The sequence below is a fragment of the Podarcis tiliguerta genome (assembly GCF_965153285.1).
Source record: "Podarcis tiliguerta genome assembly, chromosome: 4".
In the NCBI taxonomy this organism is placed as follows: domain Eukaryota; kingdom Metazoa; phylum Chordata; class Lepidosauria; order Squamata; family Lacertidae; genus Podarcis; species Podarcis tiliguerta.
Window position 1 is genome coordinate 13,131,596 of NC_139537.1, and position 9,049 is coordinate 13,140,644.

At 48.1% G+C, this 9,049-nt stretch overlaps 1 long non-coding RNA gene across 2 annotated transcripts in view; it reads right to left on the reverse strand.

Annotated features, from left to right (window-relative positions):
* LOC310675840 overlaps nt 1-8,651 on the reverse strand; it is a 37,824-nt gene extending 29,173 nt beyond the window's left edge. For both annotated transcript variants that reach the window (XR_014510217.1, XR_014510218.1), the window contains exon 1: nt 8,325-8,651. This is a non-coding gene — a long non-coding RNA (uncharacterized lncRNA). The remainder of the gene's footprint in view (nt 1-8,324) is intronic.
* Between the last annotated feature and the right edge of the window lie 398 nt (nt 8,652-9,049).

The window sequence follows — 9,049 nt, forward strand, 5'->3', positions numbered from 1 at the left end:
CGGCGCTCATCTCGCTTTATTGGCCGAGGGAGCCGGCATACAGCTTCCGGGTCATGTGGCCAGCATGACTAAGCCGCTTCTGGCGAACCAGAGCAGCACACAGAAACGCTGTTCGCCTTCCCGCTGGAGCGGTACCTATTTATCTACTTGCACTTTGACGTGCTTTCGAACTGCTAGGTTGGCAGGAGCTGGGACAGAGCAACGGGAGCTCATCCCGTCACGGGGATTCGAACCGCCGACGTTCTGATTGGCAAGTCCTAGGCTCTGTGGTTTAACCCACAGCGCCACCCGCATCCCACATCACTCGGGAGAGAGTTCCATAAACAGGCATGGGGCAGCCATCCAAATAAATGAATAAATAAATGTTGCTATCAAGACCAGTTTGGCAATAAACAATGAACTTGTTAAACAGCCTCCGGCAACTGACACTCTCTCAGCTTTGCTCTTCTCTCCCCATTACTGCGAGATGAAGAGAATAAGGGCTGACTTTACTCACGGCACCCTTTGCAAGCCACAGTTCCTATTCTCCACAACTGTTAATAACATAAGGGCAGCTCTGCTGAATTTGGCCAAAGGCCTATCATGTCCAGCATCCTTTTCTCAAAGTGGCCAACTATAGGATGCCTGTAGGAAACTCGTGGTCAGGGCTTGAGCGCAACGGCACTCTCTCTTGGAGTAAATTCATGCTTGCAGGGAGAAAAGCCAGGGCTTAGGGTTAACTGCTTGCACCTACAGGAGCTCGTGGGGGTAAGAGGCAGAGGCTGATGCCAGTGATTCAGCACAAAGTAGGGTATAAGTAGCCCTGTATTTGTAGCATGGGTGTTTTGGGATGGTGGAATCCAGATATGTCTATTTCTGCTGGGAGAACTTTTGCTGAGAACACCTTCTGCGAACTACCTGCCAGTAAATATACTGAGCTGCCTGGTGTCTGTCTTCTCTGACCGGCGATTGGCCTGGGTCCAATTTAATGCTTCTGCTGGCATGCTGAATGCACTCTGCACATGCCCCAACACTCTCCCCCACATGTGATTCCTAGTGGCTGATACTAAGAAACACGCCGCCTCCAACAGTGGAGGAGAGCACACAGCCATCATTGCCAGTAGTCTTAACCCTTCAGGAACTGTAGCTCTGTCTTACCTACACCAGCTCTCAAGAAACAAATATTGCTTTTTTAGATTCCTCAGCACCACCACCACCCCAAATAAAAGAGGGAGGAAGGAATCGGCATGGCTTGCAGAAGCTCAAAGTCAAAATATAACAAAATTGAAAATTAAAACATGGCAGATAGCATAGTTTAAGGTGGTTCCCGAGCAGTTGCAAAAAAAACCCCTGAAAGCCTGTAGTGTAGATGTGCCTTTAAAAAAAAAAGAACCTACTTTTTCTTTTTATCTACTTCCTATGTTTATCATTACTAAGGAGCAGCTTGGGTTGAGCTGTGATCGTCTTCCAAAGGTGTGACAATCTCATTTGTGCAGGGAAGAAGAATCGCTTGTTTCCAATAGCAGCACCTACGTGATTTGAAAACCCCAGCAATGCAAGCACTTGCCAGACATGGGACAACATCACTGCTTTCTTGGTGTTGTTAGAGACAGTGTTAAACAGTTAAGGCTCTTCCTCCACAGTCAGTTGCCGGCTAGTAATGCTGCATCACACATGCATAATATTATCAATATGCCTAAGCTTGCCTGCAGAGGCAGCTTAAAACATATTCCTGGCTGCAACTGCACGTCTGTTTATCTCTTCATTATAAAGAGTAAAGCTGCTCCATATAGATTCATCTCCTTCGGGTTTAAAATAAAAAAATCTCTTGCCAACTTGCAAAAGTTAAGAAAGAAAATTGCGCATGTCCATTCTGCTTTAGTGAGCAGCACATCCAGCTGTTTCTGAAGTCCCGTTCATGTGGCCAAACAGGACAGAGTGAACGCACATGGGAGGCGCTTCTGCAATCCCCATGTCTCCCCACTTCTACTTATTCACTGCTAGTTTTTTATAAACGCCATCTCCAACTCCTTGAAAGATTCCATCAATGGTGTGTCCGAAAATTGTTACACATTACTTGGGAAGACAGGACCAGTATACTGGAGGAAGCGAAGATCACCAGTGTCAAAGCAATGATTCTTCCACATCAACTTCGTTGGACTGATCATGTTGTGCAGATGCCTGATTATTGTCTTCCAAAGCAACTACTGTATTCTGAACTTAAAAATGGAAAGTGCAACGCTGGTGGTCAACAAAAGAGGTTTAAAGACTGTCTCAAGGCAAGTTTTTAAAAAATGTAGCATAAACACCAACAATTGGGAAACACTTGCCTGCAAGCACTCCAATTGGAGAACAGCCTTTACCAAAGGTGTCATGGGCTTTGAAGACACTTGAACTCAGGACAAAAGGGAGAAATGTGCTAAGAAGAAGGCACACTTGGCAAATCCACACCGTGATCAACTCCCACCCGGAAACCTATGTCCCCACTGTGGAAGGATGCGTAAATCCAGAATTGGCCTCCACAGTCACTTACGGACTCATTGTTAAAACTCTGTTTATGAGAGACAATCTTACTTGGCTACAAGTGATCACCAAAGAAGAAGAAGAAGGTTAAGGGAACAGAGAGGTTCAGAAGAAAGGTGAACAGGACGCAAAACGTCTTGAAATTTTTCACCTTCCGAGATGAAAACCCTTCTTTCTCCTTTATTACCCAATGCGTGGTGATGGAAAAACATTGCTGCTCACTACAGAGACAAAGCTACTCTGCACATGCCCAGGGGGCCACAGCCTATTTTAGTTCTTATATATTTCCCTCCCTATTTTTTTATTATTCTAATTTATACACTCACTAAATGTATCCCCTGCCTTTGCCCCAAGGCAATCAGAAAAGCTGACATGGTTCTCTCAACAACCTTCATTTTATCTTCACAAGGTGGGCTGTGCTGAGAGATGGTGGCTGGCCCAAGGTTAAGCAGTCAGCTTCACAGCTGAGTGTGGGTTTTAACTTGGGTCTCCCTGCCCTCCATCCAGTGCTGCGCAATTTTCACCTGCATTTCATGGAAGTTCGAAGGCAGCCTTGGCATGAATTAAGCACCTGCGGGTCGGCCTCATAAAGGCTTTCAGATTTGCTTTTGACGCTCTTCCAAATACACAGCAAACACAGATGGGAGATGCTTCTGGGACTTCCGTGGCTTTGGCAGTCAGCACCACAGAAGAAAACTAGCCAGCTTGGGGCTCCTTCCTACGGGCTCTGCAATATTGGTTCGCAAAGTGCAACAGGGTGAAGCAGGTCTGTTAAGGCTGGTCAGGATTTTGTGCCTTCCTTACTTTAGCCAAGGGAGAAACTGCAGCTTCTCTTATCCTCACCTGAAAGCTTCACCTGCCTGCTGTGACCCTCTTCCACTAAGCTATGAAAATTCACCGCTTGTTGTGCCATTAAGGAAAATTATGGTATTTGACACCATGCAAGTTGGCTAAGATGCATAGAAAGATAAGTGTTGGGAGTGTATGTAGGTGGAAGGTACCTTTTTCCATACCTGGTGGATGTGCGTAACAGAGAATTATTGCGAGATGATCTATAACAAACTAGAAAAGATGTTCAAAATAGATATACCCCCAAAGCCAGGAGTATTTCTTCTGTGAATATGCAGAGGAGGTAAAGGTAAAGGGACCCCTGACCGTTAGGTCCAGTCTTGGACGACTCTCGGGTTGCGGCGCTCATCTCGCTTTATTGGCTGAGGGAGCCAGTGTACAGCTTCCAGGTCATGTGGCCAGCATGACTAAGCTGCTTTCTGGCAAACCAGAGCAGCGCACGGAAACACCGTTTACCTTCCCGCTGGAGGAGTACCTATTTATCTACTTGCACTTTGACACGTGTTCAAACTGTTAGGTTGCCAGGAGCAGGGACCGAGCAATGGGAGCTCACCCAGTCGCGAGGATTTGAACCACCGACCTTCTGATCGGCAAGCCCTAGGCTCTGTGGTTTAACCCACAGTGCCACCCATGTCCCTACGTGGAGGAGAGATCCCCCCCAAAAGTTGGTAAGCCAGAGTACTCTACACACAAAAATGGAAAGCACCAGAAATCCCAATGAAATAGGAATGGGTACTCAAGCTACGAGAGTAGTTAGAAATGGCAGGACCCACAGCTAAAATAAGGAATTAGAAAGACAAAATATATGTGGAAGAACCAAGAACCTTTTCAGTCTATATAAGAATGCAATACAGCCAAATGAAATTTCAAACCTATGAGCAATGGCAAGAAAAGATTGCAATATAGGATTTAGATAAACAGATAAGGTTGGACAGGCAGCAGGAAGGAGAGAGAATTAGACCATCACCGATGTAAGGATGGAAAGTCGCCAGGATAAATAAATAGATTTTGATGTAAATATTATATGAGCTTAATGTATATCAGTGTAAAATAAACTTTTTTTTAAAAAAGAAAAGGTACAGGAGTCCTATGTTATTCTGCATTCAGACACCATGGGTGTCAAAGGCTCAGCAAAACCTCCCTTGGAAAGAAGTTGGTTTTACTAATGCAGCTTCCTCCAACAACTTGCCAACCCAAAGCTCAGCATCTGCTACACCCCTACAGCATTCCAAAAATCAAAGTTAAAAGCCTTGTAGGGCTGGCAGCTTCTTAAGCAGCTCCTGTGTCTTTAATGGATGTCTGATCTGCATCTGTCAGCAGGCGGAATATATTTATGCGCACGCACACACACACACACACACACACAGTTTTCCCTGTTCATTTCTGCAGCTGTTAAAGGTGCAATAGCAGGTCAGGTCATTTTTGCCGAACATCTGGCAACCTTACAGCCCTTCTTTTGCCTATGCCTGCATCTCCTCTCCTCAAGATAACCAGATTAAAAAGGGAGGCTGGGCTACTACTGAACCCTTGACAGTTGTGCAGAAGGTGAATTTTGGCAGTACATCCTGTCACATTGCAGCGGTGCAGAGATGAGAAAATTTGCAATGGCTGAAATTCTCTTTGTCACACAAACTATGAAATTGGCAAGGAGGACGGATGTGTAGAGACAGGAATTTTGCAAGTTGGGAGTGCTCTTTTGTGGAGCTACAGGAGCTTGCTCTGCCTTTGCTTCTAAAGCTGCAAACCTCTCCTCAATTACTTGCAAGCAAGTCCACTGATGGAAGAAAACACGCACAGTCACCTAAACACTAAATTCACCATGGCAGGTAAGAAAAGTACATTTCCCCCAGGTGTGTGTGTGTTTAAAGCTATTAAGCTGAATTAATAACTGTGGAAAGCTATCATCCTGTGAACAGTTTGCTCCTGGGATTGGCTCCAGCCACAATTTACTTCCGAAGCTTATCAACAGAGTCCCATCAGTGGGACAGAAAAAGGAAAGTAAAAATCTCTTGGGCTGTCAGCCTAATGTACACTTAATACTAGGGAGTAAGGCTGCAACCCTAATCTTACTTGCTTGGGAGCATGCCCTGCTGAATTAAACAGGACCTACTTCTGAGTAGGCATGGCTATGATCACACTGTAAGGCTCACTTAGACAAAAGGAAACTTACTCCTAAGTAAACACTGCAGTGATGATTACAGTGATAATTTCTCATCCCTGTTTTATTTTTACATTGTGCAATGCTACCCTAGGAGAAGGATTTCTTTTCTCTTTTTTTACTATATACGGAAATAAAATAAGATTTAAAAATAACTATTCCAGATGGGTTTGTTTCCATGACTAACTAATGCCCTAAGCAGAGGTACTCTGAACAAGGCTAAGGTTCACATTGCTGCCTTTGTGAGCAGTGAAGTTTGTTTTTCCCTTGCATTCTAGAACTCTTTCCCTCCCACCCCCAGCTCTGTATTTAGAGGAGTGCGACTGGTTTGCTCGCCCTGGGCACAGAGCCTTGGAGGTGCACAACCATGGTTTTGAATGGAAGGTGAGAGGGAGGGGGCATCCAATTTTGGTGTCACAGAGTTCCACTGAATTTGAGACCCCAAGGTCCGCCACTGCCAGCTGCTTACATCCGTAGGGCTTCATTAGTGTCATTCTGTTTGTTTCCACACCAGCAGGTGTTATGGGGGGGGGCAAAGGTACCTTTATTTTATGCAAAGATGTTCACACCTTGGCTAGCAACAAATTGGGGAATTAGGAACAGCTTAAAGACTCCCAATTGGTGGGAAGAAGCTGGTTAGAGAACCAACCCATCCAAACCACAGTATACTTTGACATTGTCTATCCGTTTTTTCTCTACAGGTGTTCAGGTGCCTCTTGAGATCCTTGGCATGTGGTTTTCCAAAGGTGGTCTTCATCAGTGTTTGAATTCTAGCTGCCATTTTGAATCAAGATAGCAGACCGAAACAACACGTTGCCGTGATTTTGCTCGTTTTTCTTCCGGAATAGGTTCGGCCACCTCTTGAGATATCATCACCAAACATGGCATAAGGGTTCCAGAGGTGTGGGGGGGGGTACATTGATAGTTGGGTGCCAAGAAGGTAGACTGAAACACAACTTTTTTGGCATAGGTTTGGCTGCTTCTTGAGATTTCATTGCCACTTGGCACAAGGGGGTTGGGAGTGACAGTCTTTGTTGGCTGGGTGCCATTTTGGATCAAGAAGCCACACTTAAACCGAGACTGTGGTGTGACTTCGTTTTTTGTACATAGGTTTGACCGCCGCTCGTGATATCGCCGCCAGATGTGGTACCAGAGTTCCTGAGGTGGAGGTGGGAGCAAAATTTGGAGTGACTTCACCTGATTTTTAGTGTGTTGGTCCAAAAACACAAATTATGCTATCCCAGTCTATGCTGGATAGCCCCCACTAGTGTGTTATAACAAAGTACAGGATACACATGCATTCTGGATAATGTCACGCAAACGCAGATTAAAAACCCAGCATTGGGAATGCAGTGAGTGCACAGTCAAAGGGAGTGTGAACACAGCCAAGAAGTGCAATCCTACAGATGTCTACTCACAAGTGAGCCTGGTGTAGAATTTCTTGCCCTGCAAACCTAATGCACACTTTATAAGGAGTAAGGCTGCAATCTTAACCCCACATGCCCGAGAGTATGCTCCACATAATTCAGAGAACCATCGAATGGTGGAGTTTGATGGGACCCTGAGGGTCATCTAGACCAACCCCCTTCAACGCAGGAATCACAAGTAAAGAATCCCTGACAGATGGATGGCTATTCCACCTCTGCTTCGAAACCTTCAAGAAAGAACAGCCCACCGCCTTCCGAGGGAGTTCCTTCCACAGTAGAACAGCTGCCATCAGAGAGTTATTCCTGACATCGAGCCTCAATTTCCTTTCTTGTAACTTGGAAGACATTGATTGGAGTCCTACCCTCTGGAGCAGGAGAAAACAAGCTTGCTCCATCTTCCATGTGACGGCCCTCTAGATATCTGAAGACGGCTCTCATACCACCCTTTCAGTCTCCTATTCTCCAGGCTAAACATACCCAGCTCCCTCAACCGCTCCTCATAAGGTTTGATTTCCAGACTGAAAACTGGTACTTACTTCGGAATAGGCATGGCTACACTTGCACCGCAAGTATGGAAGTGAGAGCTGGACCATAAAGAAGGCTGATCGCCGAAGAATCGATGCTTTTGAATTATGGTGCTGGGGGAGACTCTTGAGAGTCCCATGGACTGCAAGAAGATCAAACCTACCCATTCTGAAGGAAATCAGCCCTGGGTGCTCACTAGAAGGACAGATCCTGGAGCTGAGGCTCCAATACTTTGGCCACCTCGTGAGAAGAGAAGACTCCCTGGAAAAGACCTTGATGTTGGGAAAGATGGAGGGCACAAGGAGAAGGGAGTGACAGAGGACGAGATGGTTGGATAGTGTTCTCGAAGCTACCAGCATGAGTTTGACCAAACTGCGGGAGGCAGTGGAAGACAGAAGTGCCTGGCGTGCTCTGGTCCATGGGGTCACGAGGAGTCGGACACGACTAAACAACTAAACAACAACACTTGCACCACACATCCAGATCCAACCCAACAAACATTCTTTGCTGCAGGCTGTGCAGAAACAAACCTAGATTGGCCCCCTGCCCCACCACTCCAGCCACAACAAGTGACAAATAACGCCTTTGGCAAGGAAAAGGCATCTCCCAGCAAACGAAGTGCCCTAGCCCAGTGGTTAGCGCATCCCTTTGGCATGCAGAAGGGCCCGGGTTCAATCCCCGGCCGCTCCAGGTAAGGCTATAAAGTGTGTTCACACACACACACACACACCTCTGAAACCCTGGAAAGCCGCTGCCAGTCAGTGCAGGCAGTACTGAGCCAAATGGGACAGGGGCGAGGCGGGGGGGGGGGTTCCATGGCTCCCCGGCTCCCCAGATGCTCCCGGAACGGGCTGGCCACTCACCGTGCACAGCGGAGGAGGGAAAGAGGAGCAGCAGCCACGGCAGCCACAGCCCCGGAGGCGTCTTTTCCTTGCCCGCCTCCCTCAGCATGGTCCTCCGGGCTTCGAGGGGCGGCTGCTGCGGCGAGGAACGGCGGCGGTAGCGGCGACCAGAAGCGGGGCTGGAGAGAGAAGCCTCAGTCGACCCCGGGCGATGGTTGCATCTCTGAGGAAAAGGCAGAGAAAGTCGCCGCTGGAGACGACGCGGGTCTCAGCGCGCGCCTTCCTTCGGGCACAAAGCGCGGGCTCCGCGGCGAGCGGCGGCGGGGCTGAGGCGCTTCCTGAGGAACTCCATACCTGAGCGGGGCGGAGAGAGACGGAGGGAGGGGTCCTTCCGCCCCCCGCCCACTTTCCAAGGGAGGGGGGGAAGGGGAGAAGCCTCTTGGCGCCCTCAAGGGTCAGCGCGCGCGCCGCCGTGGCTCCGAAGTTGCAGCCCCTTTCTCTCCAGTGGTTCCGCCCGAGGAGTGGGATTCGGGATTCGGGTCAGGGGGCTGGCCCAAACCACTTTGCTGCAGGAGGGGGAGGGGGGGAGGCGGGCGACTAGTACATTTCTCCTCTTCCCTCCGCCTCAACCACGTCAAGTTGCGTTGGGATTCAGAAACCTGGCCAAGTTCGGCTCGTTCCTTCCAATGGGTCTACTCGGAGTAGGGCTAGCACCGCAGGCAGCCCAATGCGTGCCCAAGGCGATA